Source organism: Cavia porcellus, unplaced genomic scaffold (assembly GCF_034190915.1).
Source record: "Cavia porcellus strain 051 isolate PalLab524CR breed Dunkin Hartley unplaced genomic scaffold, mCavPor4.1 scaffold_4, whole genome shotgun sequence".
Classification (NCBI taxonomy): domain Eukaryota; kingdom Metazoa; phylum Chordata; class Mammalia; order Rodentia; family Caviidae; genus Cavia; species Cavia porcellus.
The window spans coordinates 10,814,966-10,830,944 of record NW_026947487.1 but is presented as its reverse complement, the minus strand read 5'-3'; the positions used below and the strand labels follow the sequence as shown (position 1 = coordinate 10,830,944).

Sequence of the window (15,979 nt, the reverse complement as noted above, 5' to 3'; positions counted from 1 at the left end):
CACCCACAGCACCACGAGCACGGTGAGGACTCCCCACCCCTCGGCCGGCCAGACCTACGCCATCCCTCTCTTCCCGCCAGACCTGTGGTGCGAAGCACGTGGCTGATGTCCTGCAGTCCCTGAAGGAGGTCTCAGGAGACATCTTTAGCAGGTGGGTGCTGGCCTCCCGGGCGGAGCCGAATTCTGGCTCTGCTCTCCCAAGAGCTATTGCTGCAGTTCCGTCTGCAGCCAGCAGAGGGTGACCCGACCCCAGCCACGCAGGGTCCTGAGTCGGCCTGTGTGTGTCTGGTCTGCGGGGACAGCCCGGTCCACTGCTGGAGGGTGGAAGGCGCGAGAAGCAAGGCCCCACCCCAGGCCCGCGCCCCACTCTCGCCAAGTCGGGTCAGGCTCTGACAGTGGTTGCAGCTTGGCTTCCCGCAGTTTCCTCCTCTGACAGAGCCCAGGTTCTCGCAGTGAGATCCTCTGCTGCACACACAGGTGATCATGGTGGGCCCCGAGAAGCTCAGCCCCGTGAAGTGAGGACCCTTCGTGTAGGATGGTCACAGTGCCTCCCTCCGACAGCCACAGGGAGCCCAGAGGGGAGAAGGGAGCCAGGCCGAGAGCCCGCAGGGGGGTGCCTGCTGCCTCTGCAGGAGGCAGAGTTGGGGTGGCCTGGTGCAATCTGGCTGTGATCTTTGCACAACAAAATCTCCTGGCCTGAGGAGCTGAGCTACAGGACGCTGTGGGTCCTCAGGGAAGGGATCTCCACGAGCCAGGCCAAGATCTGAAGCTCAAGGGCAGCCAGAAGGTCATCAAGTTAGGGAGCCCATGCCCATCATCCCCGCGCCCCCGGCCCGCCGTGTCCCGCAGCTCCCCAGCCCTAGATCCATGCCCACAAGTGTTCTCCAGCTCCAAGTTCCTCGCCCCCAAGTCCCCGTAGGACTACAGCTCCTCCGTCTTCTCCAGTGCACAAGAACCAGGCCTCCAGTCACCGCCGCTGCGCTGCTTCATCCAGAACAAGCACCAGCCGCTGGACGAGCGGGCCCTGCAGGTCTGAGGGCCAGGCCAGGGCGCGGGCAACGGGTCCACACAGGCTGCTGACCCCCCGAGGCTTCCGGCGAGGACTGAGTGGGGTTCACGGAGCCAGGCGCTGAGCCCCCCGAATCCCTGTCACCTCCAGGAGAAGCTGAAGTTCTTCCCTGTATGTGAGCACCAAGCAAGAGCCGGAGGATGAGGCCAAGGAGGGGCTGGGGGACTCCCCAGCAACATCAGTTCGGCCAGCTCCCTGTTGCTGTTCAGCGCCCCTTTAGGGCCCGGGGGTGCTGAGGGGGTTCGGGGCTGCACGGCACTATGTCTGGTGCAAAGCAGATGTGAGAGCTCTTGAGTCCTGGGCATGCAAGAGCAGGCTGCAACCCAAAGCAAGAGGGATGGTCAGGGACCTGAGCCTGCCTGATCCCCAATTACCCTGCAGATACAAGAAGTACCTCTTCCTGGACCCATTGCCAAAGACCCACGTGATGCTGGAGGAGGAGAAGCTGTTTCAAGCCCCTCTGTCCAAGGGGGCATTACCAAGAGAAAGCAGCTTGAGCAGCAGGTGGGGAGCACTGGAGGCTGGGGCCCTGGGAATCTCAGCCATCCTGAGGTATGGAGGGCTCTCTGAGCCTCAGAGTGACCCTGAAGACCATGTCCTTGTGTGGCAGCTGTGGCTCACATATTGCCCCGCAGGTCCCCCCTGAGAACTACATCTAAGTGCCAGACCTGGGGAGGGTACCTGAGACTGATATCCTGTTCTACCTGCTTGACCTGCCAGGCATGGCTGATGACCTCATGTACAGTGCCAACCTGGGCCTGGGCATCACCCTCTCTGCCCCTGGTGCCATCCTGGAGCTTCCTTCCTTCCAGCAGAGGTGGATGCACCTTTGAAGGCTGTTGAGTTGGGTACTGGGCAGTGGACTGCACTGGGAGCTCCCTGACTCAGCCTGCTTCCTGCAAACTGAGCCTCGCACCTGTGTTCCAGACCTCGAGGGCAGGGTTCTTGTAGCACTCTCACTGCCTGCTTTGCACCACCAGGGCCTCCCCCAGCTCCTGCAGTGCTAGCCAGTGCATCTGGTGCTGTGCAGCATCTAGGAGCACAAGTTGGAGAAGAAGCAGGAGCAGGAACATGGTGAGACCCCCTCCTGCTGCCATCAGGACCCCAAGCAGAGGCACATCAGAGCTCCAGGGCTGTCCCCCTGCAGGTGGGGTGCTATTGGAGGCCTGGTTGGCTTCCCTGACACCCTAGTTCTGGGCTCCTGCTTGGGACTATGTGCCCAGCTCAGCCAGCTCAGGATGCACCACGGCGGGTCCCTGGGGGCTTCCGAGGGGTCTCCATGCTCTTAGGGAACTCAGGTGAGTGCAGCCCTCAGCCTCTAGGCTTCCTGGGGCCACTGGTGTCTTAAAGGGGTGTTGGGAGCCGCGGCCAACACCGGTCGCCTTACTTGGCGGACGTAGGGCCTGTGGGTGGGAGCGGAGCCTGAGCTAGATTGCCCCTCCCATCGAGTGAGTCAAGTTGGCGCCTGCTTCCTGCCCCCTGATTGCGCTGGCGACTTAAACAACCCGCTCTGTAAGATAGTCTGCCTAGCAACAACTGATGTTAGCCAATCAGCCCGCATCGCGCGCTTTGAACTGATTGGCCACTGTTACCCTATAAAAGTAAATGCCTCTCCCGCCACAAGAGGGAAGCACAGAAAAAGCACAGAGAGAGATAGAAAAAGTCCACTGGCGAGAAAGGGCTGGTGGCAGAGAGGAGGCCTCGCGGGGCCCACGCGGAGACAAATAAAGGCAAGGTTGCACACCGCCAGACTTTGTCGTGTGTCTTTCCTGCCGGCCGGGAGCGACATCAACATTTGGTGACCCGCACGGGGACTGATCAACCCCGAGACACGGCGGTGGTGTGCAACGCTCCAGCGTGGTGCTGCCGGACAGGTGAGTTGGGGATAAGCCTGGGCTCTGGGTGGCGCGCACCTACAGGGCTTTTAGACTCCCCTCAGGCTCACGCGTAGGTGACGGGTTCTTTAAGTCACACGCGGTGAGTTACAGCCATTAGAGGTTAGAGATGGGTAATTTACCGAGCGCGGAGGCGCGGCCCTTGGTAAAGGCCCTTAGGAAGCTTTTAAAAGCTAGAGACCTCAGGGTAGGTCAAAAAACACTAGAACTATTCATAGCAGAGATAGATAGGGTGGCTCCCTGGTTTTTACCCACGGGGCATTTAAACCTGCCGTCATGGGAGAAGTTAGGCGGGGACCTCGCTTCGGCGGAATTGGAAGGGGATATTTCGCTGGCTATTCGCCCCCTGTGGGAAATGATACATGCGTGCCTTGACTCCTATGCCGAGTTGCGCCGCGAATTGTGTGCGTGCGCCGCTCGAAAAAAGCAGAGAGAGGAAAAAGGGCCCCCAAGAGCCCTCTGGCGGGGAGGAGATAGAGAGCCATCCGCTCCGCCCTGGAGCTCTTCTCCAGAAGCGGCTCCCCGTCGAGAGGCCGCTACAGGGAACCCTCCCTTCTCTCAGCCGGCACAGGAAGTGATGCCCCGTTCCACTCTGTTGCGACCGCTGTCCTATGACGTTGCGCCGCGGGGCGGACGGTATTTTCATGGGCGGCTACTCTGCCGAGCAGGCTGAGAAAAACGCCGGTCGAGAAAACGGGGGCTGGGGATTTAGCTCAGCGGCATAAGCGCCTGCCTTGTAAGCAGGATATCGCGAGTTCGATCCCTGGTACCGATAAAAAAAAAAAAAAAAAAAAACGAAAAAGACCAAAAATAAAAAAATAAAATAAAAAATAAAAAATAAAAAGGGGGAGTAAGCCAAGGCCTGCCTCCAAAGGCGCGGTTATCTATGGCATGACAATGGATGGGCCCGGATCCGGTGGTTAGCTGGAACCGAGGCGCGGTTTGTGTTTTTCCGCAGGAACCGGGACGAGAACCACTGTGGGTCCCAGAGAGGTTGCAACAAGTCCCTCGACTGAAGATCAGGCCTGTTCCACCAGAGGCCAACCGCAGACCCAACAACAAGATGAGCCCTAAAAGAACTGCAGGACAATCCCTTTTTGGGGAGCCTGGAATGGCTTGCTCCCCTATGTTTTACCATTGTTAGGTCCCCTGTGCTCCTTGCTTCTGCTCTTACTTGTAGGACCATTCTTGCTCCGATGGGTTACATCATTTATTAATGGGCGCCTTGCGGCGGCCTGGCGTCAAGTACGCCTGGTTGCCCATGCGGCCCTGGCAGCAGCCCGTGATGGGCACAATGACCCCCAGGCTTACGCATGGCTCGCTCGACTGGCCTACGACTGGGTCTAGGTGTGGCGGGTCTTCCGCATTCCTTCCCTAATGACACCACACAGCAGGGTAGGTGAGTCAATGACGGGTAAGAGCGTGCCTCCCCAGCACGACTCGACCTAAGCCAGGCCCTACCCCATACTGCACGAAAGCCGCTGGATTACTAGAATCTGCCCAGATCTAGATGCCTCTCCGAGGGGATCACACGGAGGGGCATGAGTGCATGCCTATGTGCATCCAGGTTCCGTCCAGTTCACTCCTGGCCCTGGAAAAAGGACGAGGGTCTCAAGGCCTTGGCGGACCCGGGGCGGCCGACCAGGGTCCAAGCCAAGGGCCTACGGTGGGCCTCAACACAGGGCATAAGCCTCTGCACTCAATCCAGGGCGGGCTGCGATGCATACATTCATTCAAAGTAAATAAATTAGGGGGAGATGTTGGGAGCCGCGGCCAACACCGGTCGCCTTACTTGGCGGACGTAGGGCCTGTGGGTGGGAGCGGAGCCTGAGCTAGATTGCCCCTCCCATCGAGTGAGTCAAGTTGGCGCCTGCTTCCTGCCCCCTGATTGCGCTGGCGACTTAAACAACCCGCTCTGTAAGATAGTCTGCCTAGCAACAACTGATGTTAGCCAATCAGCCCGCATCGCGCGCTTTGAACTGATTGGCCACTGTTACCCTATAAAAGTAAATGCCTCTCCCGCCACAAGAGAGAAGCACAGAGAGAAAGCACAGAGAGAGATAGAGAAAGTCCACCGGCGAGAAAGGGCTGGTGGCAGAGAGGAGGCCTCGCGGGGCCCACGCGGAGACAAATAAAGGCAAGGTTGCACACCGCCAGACTTTGTCGTGTGTCTTTCCTGCCGGCCGGGAGCGACCCCGACAAAGGGGGTCCACCCCCACCTGCTCACCGAGCTTCCCCTGCAGTGAGAGCCATGGGCCAGGGTGGGATCTGATGTCCAATTTCTTTAACAAGCTGGTTGTGAGGCGCAAAGGTAGGCAGGCACCAGGGGTGCTCTGCCTGTCCCCATGACCAGGAGCAGGTGGCACCTGGGCCTTGGCTTGCCCTCTCTCCCTCATCGGCCCTTCCATCCCAGGCATCTCCAGGAAAGGCCCAGAGCCAGGGAGAGTAGGGGCCCAGGAGGAGCCTTTGCCTGCATGCTGGACTCTATCCCACCAATGACGCCCACACAACAGCCCCCAAGAGAGGAGGATGAGGACGACTGGGAGTCCTATGGGCTTGGGCCTCTTGCCCTCCTGCAACCTGACTTCACCAGTTCTTGCAGGCATCCCAGTGCTGTGCAGGGTCCTGTGGGCTCCCCATGGTACAGCACTGTCCTCTCTAAGAAGAAATGCACCAGGAATGAATAAAGCAGGGCAGAAGAAGCTGCACAAGCAAGGGGTGCACGATGCATTGGGAAGGGTGACCAGGCAGGACACAGAGGTCTCCTGGAGCCCAGGCTGTCTTCCTCCCTGTGGGTTCCCTCTGGTGGGGTTGGAGGCTCAAGACCAAGAGCCCTTTCTCTACATTGGGTTGAGAGGAAGGAAGCCAGGAGCAGGGAGGGGAGGGTACCTTTCCACAAAGTGTCTTGGGGATGGGCACAGGGTCTCTTGTGCATCTTAGTTAGGGGGAAGGTAGAGGAAGAGTGGACCTCAACATAGGAAGGTAGGTGCTGAAGGGAGTTGGGGTTGCTTTTGATGGCAGGCAGAGTGTGAGTTGTGATGGCCAGGTCCTGGTATGAGCTGCCCTGGGCTGGGCCCCAGTGTGGCAGGACCCACTGTTCTGTATACTCCTGCTGACTTCACTGAGCAACCCTGGACCCTGGCAGCTGCTGGCTCAGGGTGGGGATGGTGGGGACCCCAAAGGCATCAGGAGGGCCCCACCTTCTCCCAGTGAATCTGTGGACACAGGGAAAAGATGTGAGGAACCACCTCTTGGGCTGGGGGCTGGGAAGGAGAGGGCCAGCCTGATCTTCTGCAGTGATGCAAACACAGCACCAAAGGGGGCTTTGCCCTCCATGAGGTCTCTGATCCAAGCCGGCAGCTTTGACTGCTCTGGGGAATGCACTGGTTCAGAAGCACAATGCTGGCGAAGTCCTTCTGGTGCCAGATGGCCATAGAGCTGGGGCTTTGAGTACCCTCCCTACAATGCAAGTCCTGGGTCCCCTCCCCTTTTCATTCCTCAGCTGGGAGAGCAGCAGGAAAGTTCTCCCATCCTGTCACCCGTCCTGCCACCCATCCAGTCCCAACTGCTCTTCCCAGAGTCAGGGAAGCTGCAGCTCACCAATGGATTTGTTGACAGCTTTAATGTACAGATTTGCCTTCCCTGGGGGCACCTGCCCTGGGTTCCTGGGCTCTAATGGTAAAGGAGACACAAGTGGATGCACCTATCACCTCCTGCCTGGTTACCCTCCTATTCCTGTGGAAAAACCGGGGCCTTAAAAGCTCACGCCAGCAGGTGTGACAGGGGGACCTTGCAGAGACACCGAGAGGTCAAGGGAACATCCTTGCACTGCTGATGTGGACAGGCAGCATCCACACAGGGGTCATGGTGTGGAGCTTCGTATTACAGACTGAAGAGCCACCACAATCTCCATCCCCAGACCCCCGAGCCTCTGGAACCCCGCAGGACTCATGAGACACTGATCCGAGTAGGCCAGCATCAGAAGGCTGCTGCAGCTCAGGAGACCAGATATTGGGGTAGAGCATGCATGGTGATGGTGGCATCACCAGGCACCTGGGGGACATGGAGGTAATGTCTGGGGCTCCACCTATGCTCTGCCCACCAGATCCAGCCTGGGACAATGAATGGAGTCTCCTAGGCCTCAGCCTGGCTTCCTGCTCCACAGTCAGCCTGCCCCTCCCTGCTACGCCCTTAACACACTGGGCACCCCGCCTGCATACAGACCCTGCAGCCTGAAATCACTCCTAAAATACATCTGAAGTGAGAAGAGACCTAGAATAGCAAAGACAGTTCCTAGCAGCAAAGGCAAGGCAGGAGGCATCACAATCCCTGACTTGCAGTTATACGACAAAGCAACAGTAGTAAAATCAACATGGTACTGCAAACAAAACAGAGCCAAAGGTCAATGGAATAGATTAGAAGATACAACCACAACTACAAACACACTCAAACACCTTATCTTTGATAAAAGAGCCAAACAGATTCACTGGAAGAACGACAGTCTCTTTAATAAATGGTGTTGGAAAAACTGGCTCTCCATATCTTGAAAACCAAAACTAGACCCATGCCTATCACCATGTACTAAATTAAAGTCAAAAAGGATCAAAGATCAGAATATCAAAACAGAAACATTAAATCTATTGGAAGACAAATTGGGTAGAACCTTTGAAGACATAGGGGTAGGTAGAGAATTCATGAACAGGACTCAAACTGCACAGGAAATACTTCCCAGAATCAATAACTGGAATCTTACTAAAAAGTTTCTGCATGTCAAAAGAAATCTCCAGCATAGTGAAAAGAAAACCCACAAACTAGGAAAAAAAAATCTTAGTGAACTGTCCTTCAGACAAAGGACTTCTTTCTAAAACATAAAAGATTTTTTAAAAAAAATCAGACCCCCAAAATTCAAAGATCCAATCCAAATATGGGCATCTGAGGTGAATACATACTTCTCAGATGAAGAAATACAAATGGCAAATAAATACATGAAAAAATATTCATCATCCTTAGTCATTAGAGAAATGTAAATTAAAACCACATGGAGATTTCATCTCACTCCTGAAAGAATGGCCAAGATCAAGAAAACCATCAACAACAAATGTTGGAGAGGCTGTGGGGAAAAGGAACTCTTCTGCAGTGTGGTAGGATTGTAGACTGTTTCAACCATTGTGGAGGTCAATCTGGAGATTTTTCAAAAACCTGGGATTGGAAATCCCATTTGTTCCAGCTATCCCACTTCTAAGCATATTCCCAGAAGAACTGAAAGCATCATACCACAGTGATATATGTGCATCTATGTTTATAGCAGCACAATTAGTAATAGCCAGATGTTGAAAACAACCCAAGTGTCCATCAACTGAGGAATGGATAAAAAAGTTGTATTTTTATACAATGGAGTACTACTCAGCTATAAAAACGATCATATTGAGATATTTATATATTTATTTTTATTTAAAGAGAAAAAAAGAAAGGACATGAAAAACAAAGCATTAAAAGTGTACAAATAATACAGAATTTCAAGAAATAAAATATACAGTAAGAAATCACCAGTTAATAGGTTACATATTATCTTCCCAGAAACAGTTGTCCAAATTACAAAATTAAAGCATATAAAGTGGACAATCATACAGTGACATGGGAGACAGTTCTGTTCAATGATCCAGCAAAAGCTCAGTAATATGGTTTTCCATCATACACACTCAAACATACCTGTGGTTATATCCCTTAGTCCACCTTCCTTTCTTCTCTTTTTTACAATAACATTTAGAATTTTTTGGTTTTATTATTCCCACAGTTCTTATTAATTTTTTGAAGAGAATAAAACCAAACATGACTGAGCAAAACAGAGTCAAAACAGAAGGGTGGGCATAGTACATGATGCAAAAATAGAATACCAGGTGATCAAAAGTGGTTACCATTATGGCTCTTGCTATTTTTAAATTGAGTTGCCTATATCATCAGGTATAATAGAATTGATCAAAACAGTACAGAACAAGACCAATAAAACCTACACTGGAGACCTTACAAGACTTCAAAAAAAGGATAATAGTTAAACCATAATGGGCATCATAGTATATCTTATTGCCTTCAAAGTGGTTGCCTATACCCTCAAACTTGATACTATCAAACAAAATAGAATATAGAATAATCAGACAAAACAAGATAGGGAGAGCAATACTGGGGCTCAAATCAGGTTAATAGGAAAATGAAAAGTTATTATAATATGTCCTGCTATTTTTTAATTTAGTTTTCCCTTAATTAAAAAAATGAGAGAAAATAGATTAATTTAAAAATAGGTGGGAGATTGAGATAAGAGAGGACATTGTAACAGAACAATGCAGGTCAGAACCGAACAATTTAAGCATCCTTGTGTTTCATCACCAGATAATCTAACATAATAGTAGTCACCATAGTGCCTCTTTCCTTGAATTGAGTGTAACATCGTATGCTATAGCATCAAGCATATCAAGGCAGTGTGACGCCATTCAAGAGAATGCAAGAATTACAGGGTACTTACAACCACCTAATAGAAAACGAACAACGGCTTCTATATTCTCTCTTTGCCTATGAAGAATTTTGTTTATACTATCACACAGTGAAATATAGTAAGATACAACATGTTAAAACCAGTGGAAACAGATGTACCACAGCTTGATGGGACTTCAAAACAAGATGATTTTAAATCAGCACTAGCTTTTATGTTGTGTTGTTTTCTTCAAAATAGGCATTCATACTATCACAGATACTAAGATCAAACAACCCAGGTTAAAACTGAAAGGGTTGCTGGCTCAGACCGGATGCTATAGCCAGAAAAAGCCTCAGCCGGAATTAGGGAGCTCCTGCCTCCCCCACCCCTAGAGATTTACCTGTAACCCTATACCCCCACCCCTAGAAATCTGTCCCTAGCACCAAACGTGTGCCAATGAAATACCTGTGCATCTCTAATGGTCTTAGGGCACCGCCCTAAGCTTAGGCTATTTATATTCCCCCACGCCACGTGTCCGCGAGAGAGATCGCCAGATTCCAGCGGCCAGCACGCCAGTCCTCTCTCCCCATGTTCCCAGAATAAAGGCCTCTTTTGTCTTATACTCCTCAACTTTTGGAAGCATCTTTCATACTCTGAAAATAACCCTATCATTTGGTGCCCTGTGACTCAATCGGCAGGCGATTGACTCTTGGGACACACGCCCAATTGGGTCCCCTGCCGATTCATGAACCGATACTGTCCCGGCCTGACTCTGCGCTTCTCCTCCTGCCAAGATGCGTTCCATCTCTTGCCAGCCGCCTCCACTCACTGCCGCCCCGATTGATTTAAGGTGAGCACACTCCAAAAGACTCTTATCACTGGGCCCGGCCCCAGTTGACTAGTCTCTCCCCCCGTTCGCGTTAGCCCTGCCGCGGGGCGCTACAGGATTGGTGATAGCTTTTCCTTTGGGCCACCAGATTTTTGCTTGCCTTACTCACCGATGGGAAATTTACTTCCTACATCCCAAAAAACACCTCTGCAATGTTTAATCTCCAATTTACGTACTTTAAAAATTTAAAGTACCATAAAAACTAAATTATTAACTTTTTACTGCCAGGAAGTTTGGCCTACTACCCACTCCTTGGCAAGCACTGGCCTCCAGAAGGGACATTTGATGTTTCGATTCTACAAATGCTCTATGATTTCTGTAAAGCCAGTGATAGAGTCATGGAACTCCAGTACATAGAGGCATTTTTTGTTCTGAGAATGCACCAATCCCTCATTAAATCTTGTGCTCCCACTGAGATCCTTTTGGCCACCTCTACCGTGGCTCAAACTTTTCCATCCTGCCCTCAAGATTCGCTTGAGGACGTTCCCCTGGTCTTTGCCTCATTGCCACCTGCTTACCCAGCTCGTTCTCTCCTATTACCTCCCGCCGGCCTTCCCCCGTGCTTGGTTCTCTCAGTTGTGTGGGTCCCAATGCGTCACAGTTACCTTCCACTGTGTGATCGTCTCCCCCTCTGCCTTCCACGATGCAGGCTCCTCCTGGCAGCTCTGCTCTGCCTTCTGATACCTTCTCACCACCCGCGTACCACACTAGGTCACATTCATTGTGCCCCACCGGCACACAGCATGATTTTTCTAGCTTGTGCCATGGACAGCCGCCATGCCCCCGGTGTTCCGGCAGCTACACCGGTAACAGGGCGCCACCATGTTCTGGAAGTTCAGGCGGGTCATGTGAACATGGAGCGCCACTGGGTTCAGTTGGTTGCCATGCTGATGGGGCGCCGCCATGTTCCGGAAGCTCAGGTGGGTCATGTGGACATGGAGCGCCACCGGGTCAGATTGGTTGCCATGCTGACGGGGCGCTGCCATGTTCCAGAAGTTCAGGCGGGCCACGTGGCGACGGAGCACCACTGGGTTCAGATCGTTGTTATGGCGATGGGCCACCACCATGCTCAGAGGGGTCACATGGTACACCACCATGTTCGTTTGGTTACCATGGCGACAGGGTGCCGCCATGTTCTTTCTGGTCTCATGATCAACAGCTGCCCTCTAGTGGCTCCTCTTGGAAACAGCAACAGCTGCCCTGTCACGCTCATTTTAAGGCACACAATGCAATGTCATCTGCCTATACTTCCTCCTCACAGGGTAAACAGCAGCTGCTCTGTAGCCACTCTTCAGATAATTACTCACACGCGTCTACCGGGCAGATAGCTGCCCAATGGCACTCTCCTCCACGTTCCTCTCCTCAGGGTCTGCTGCCACTTCGGGAGCAAGCTGGCCCTGAAGGCCTCATAAATATTCATGTGCCATTTTCTCTTTCTGATTTGTCTCAGATTACCCATAAATTGGGCAGCTTTTCTGTCGACCCACAAAATTATATCAGGCAATTTGAATTTATCACCAATTGTTATGATTTGCATTTTAAAGATGTTTATGTGATTTTAAATACCACCCTTACCTCGCAAGAGCGAAATCAGCTATGGCAAGCAGCTCACGAGGAGGCTGACTGCAGGCACAGGACAAATACTATTGACAATGACCCTGGCCCTGTAGCCGTGCCTGGCTGTGCCTGACCAAGACCCTGACTGGAACTATCAAAATGGTCAAGGTTCAAAAAAATTACATAAGATGATAGAGTGTCTGATTGTGGACCTTAATAAGATTGCTCACAAACACACTAATTATAACAAGCTTTTAGAACAGGTCCAAGAGGCTAATGAAAACCCGGCTGTGTTTCTAAATCGGCTTTGAGAAACCTTAATTAAATATACCAATGTAAACCCAGACTCTCATGAAGGGATGATTGTAGTTAATTCCTATTTTATTTCACAGTCTGCTCCTGATATTCATGCAAAACTACAAAAGGTTGAACAAGGCCCTCAGACTCCACAAGGAGATCTACTTAAATTAGCCTTCTGTGTCTTCAACAACAGAGACAAGCTTCAGAAAGAGGAAAAGCAAGCTCAGAAATTAAGGTTTGCTAAATATCAGTCTGACCTCTTAGCAGTGGCACTCAGGGCTCCCAAAACAAGCAATCCACAACAAGGTATGGCTGCCCAAGTCCCGCCCAGACCATGCTTCAAATGCAACAAGCAAGGACACTGGGCACAAGACTGTCCCAACCCTGGCATTCCTCCTGGGCCCTGCCCAATCTGCAAAGATGAAGGGCATTGGAAGAGCGATTGTCCTAGGAGCCAGCGAGTGACTAGGCCATCCTCTAATCCCTTGCTCTCACAGGAGACTTCATCAATGCCAGATTCGTTGCTGACTGACCTGCTCGGACTTGCTACAGAAGATTGATGGGGCTCAGGGCACACAGCCCCCACTCCAGTCACCTTGACGGAGCCCCGAGTCTCACTGGAGGTCTCAGGCAAAATAATATCTCTGCTTGTAGATACGGGGGCCACCTATAGTGTGCTCCCTGAATTTTCAGGACATTGTACTAAGTCTCTGATTTCTGTTGTGGGCGTTGACAGCCAGCCAAATCAACCTTTACAGACTGGGCCTATCCCATGTAGATTCCAGACCCTTTTCTTTACCCATAGCTTCCTAGTAATCCCAACATGTCCCACGGCCCTTTTAGCTAGAGACCTTCTTCAGGAGCTTAATTTTTCCTTCACTTTCTCTCTCCCCACAGCTCTAATCCTCCAAAATGCCTCACAATGCGTCACAAAGCCACTCCCCCCTCTTCCTCCTTCTTTGGTTGACCCCACAGTTTGGGACACATCCAATCCCACTCTGGCTACACATGCCACGCCTGTTTTAATCTGTCTCAAGGATCCCTCAATTTTTCCCTGCGTTCCCCAATACCCCATAGCCCCCCAACATTTAAGGGGACTTAAACCCATCATTAAGTGGCTTTTAGACAATGGTTTTCTTAAACCTACCCAATCACCCCACAATACTCCCATTCTCCCAGTGCTCAAGGCTGATGGGTCCTATCACCTGGTACAGGACCTTAGGGTGATTAAAAGTGCCATTACCCCAACTTACCCAGTGGTGCCAAATCCTTATACCATGCTCTCTCATATCCCTCCTTCCACTACTCACTTTACAGTTATAGATCTTAAAGATGCCTTCTTCACTATCTCCCTACACCCTGATTGCCAGAACCTCTTTGCGTTTACATGGACTGACCCAGACACTCTCAGGTCTCAACAACTTACTTGGACAGTACTCCCCCAGGGGTTGAGGGATAGTCCCCACTTCTTTAGTCAGGCTCTTGCTACTGACCTCACAGAACTCAATCTCAAACCTAGTGTTCTTCTTCAATACATAGACGACCTCCTATTATGTTCTCCATCCCATATGTTGGCCGTACGTCACTCAGCCAGTCTTCTTAATTGCCTTGCTAACCGTGGATACAGGGTGTCTCCCGCCAAAGCCCAGATAGCCTCCCCAAAAGTCAAATACCTAGGTCTTGCTCTCACCCCCACCACTCGCTCCATCACCTCAGATCGTAAGGCAATTCTTCGTGATCTCCAGGTGCCCACAACTAAACAGAAGGTTACATCTTTCCTAGGTTTAGCTAATTTCTTTCGTCTCTGGATTCCTAACTTTGCATCCCTAGCTCAACCCCTCTACAAGGCTGCTAAGGTTTCCTTATCAGAACCCCTGGACCCTACTAGGCCCATACATTCCTCCTTTCAAAAACTAAAAGAGGCTCTCTGAAAAGCTCCGGCTCTTACCCTTCCTGAACCCACCCAACCTTTCATCCTATACACTACTTGTCAGGGCCACAATGCTATAGGTGTACTAGGACACAAAAAGGGACCTTCTTTTCAAGCAGTAGCTTACTTATCTAAACAGTTAGATCACACAGTAAAAGGATGGGCTCCTTGTCTCCGAGCTCTTGCAGCTGCAGCCCTCCTGACACAGGAAGCTAAAAAGTTTACATTAGGACAATCTATTACAGTACACTCACCTCATCACCTACGTGACCTTATCTCACATAAGGTGCTCCCCGCCCTAATGACCCCTTCTCGCCTTCAACAGGTACACTTAGCTCTCTCTCAAGACCCTTGCACCTCTATTGCAACTAGTGGTCCTCTTAATGTAGCAACCTTACTTTCCACCTCAGAGGGCCACCCTCACCATGACTGTATTGAGTTCTTATATATGACTCCCACCCCATTCCCTCACATCAGTAGCACACCTCTCTCCTTGGCCTTTGACACATGGTTCATACATGGCAGTTCAACAAACACAGACAACCAAAAGAAGGCAGGATACGCAATAGTTAACCAGTCAAAAGTGATAAAGGCAAATCCACTGCCACCTGGGACCTCTTCCCAGAGGGCAGAACTTATTGCCCTTACAAGGGCCCTTACACTAGCAAAAGACAAGATTATAAATATATACACTGACTCAAAGTATACATTTAGCATCTTACACTCTCATGCCTCTATCTGGCAAGAACAGGGTTTTATTTCCACTCAAGGAACCCCCATTATTAATGCCCCCCTTATCCTTAAGCTTCTAGAGGCAGCCCAGCTTCCAAAGCAGGCAGCAGTCATCCATTGCAGAGGACACCAAAGCTCTACAGATCCTATTGCTCAAGGCAGTGCCTTTGCAGATTCACAAGCCAAGTTAGCTGCACAAGGGCCCTGCCCTTCTCCTCTTCTCCCATTAGTCCCAAACAGTCTACCTCAGCCCAATCATTCACCAGAGCAGTTACAGCTACTTCATAAACCAGGTTACACACAAAACACTCAGGGATGGATTTTTCAGGGATCTAAACTTGTTCTCCCACATCAACAGGCCTCAGACATCATCACCGACTTACACAACTGTTTTCATATAGGATCTCAGGCCCTATACAAACTCTTGGCCCCAATAGTCACACACTCTTCTCTAAAAGCTATCATTCTTAAAATGACTCACACCTGTGATCTCTGTGCCAGGACCTCTCCTCAGGGACACATGGCACCTCCTTTCTTTCCTACCCATCAATTTCAGGGACACACCCCTGGTCAGGACTGGCAGATAGATTTTACACACATGCCCCGCCACAAGACTCTCAAATATCTTCTCACTTTTATTTGCACCTTTTCAGGATGGATAGAAGCCTTTCCCACAACCAGGAAAAGTGCTGATATAGTTACCAAAATCACATTACAAGAAATCATTCCGAGGTTTGGTCTACCTCAGAGTATTCAGTCAGATAATGGTCCCGCCTTTATTTCTCAGATCACTCAACAGGTATCCTCAAGCTTACACATCACCAGGCACCTACACATCCCATACCACCCACAATCCTCAGGGAAAGTAGAAAAGGCAAATGGCCTCATAAAGACACACCTTACAAAACTCACTTTAGAACTACACCAACCTTAGCCTCAACTTTTGCCCTTAGCCTTAGCCACACTCAGGACACTTCCCCGGGCTCCTACTTTCCTAAGTCCTTTTGAACTTATGTATGGCAGGCCATTCTTAATCCACAATCTTCCTGCTCCCCAAAATCTCCCTCCCCTGGCTGACTATGTCCCAGTCCTCTCCTTCCTCCGACACCTGCTGTGACAACATGCTGATCTCTGCCTTCCA

General features: G+C 50.9%; 1 long non-coding RNA gene across 3 annotated transcripts in view; it reads left to right on the top strand.

The window, feature by feature from the left end:
• Positions 1-5,120, top strand: part of LOC134475660 (uncharacterized) — a 48,688-nt gene extending 43,568 nt beyond the window's left edge. For 2 of the 3 annotated variants that reach the window (XR_010046841.1, XR_010046840.1), the window contains one exon: positions 10-5,120. This is a non-coding gene — a long non-coding RNA (uncharacterized LOC134475660). The remainder of the gene's footprint in view (positions 1-9) is intronic. The other variant, XR_010046842.1, reaches the window with a different exon arrangement.
• The last annotated feature ends 10,859 nt before the right edge of the window (positions 5,121-15,979 follow it).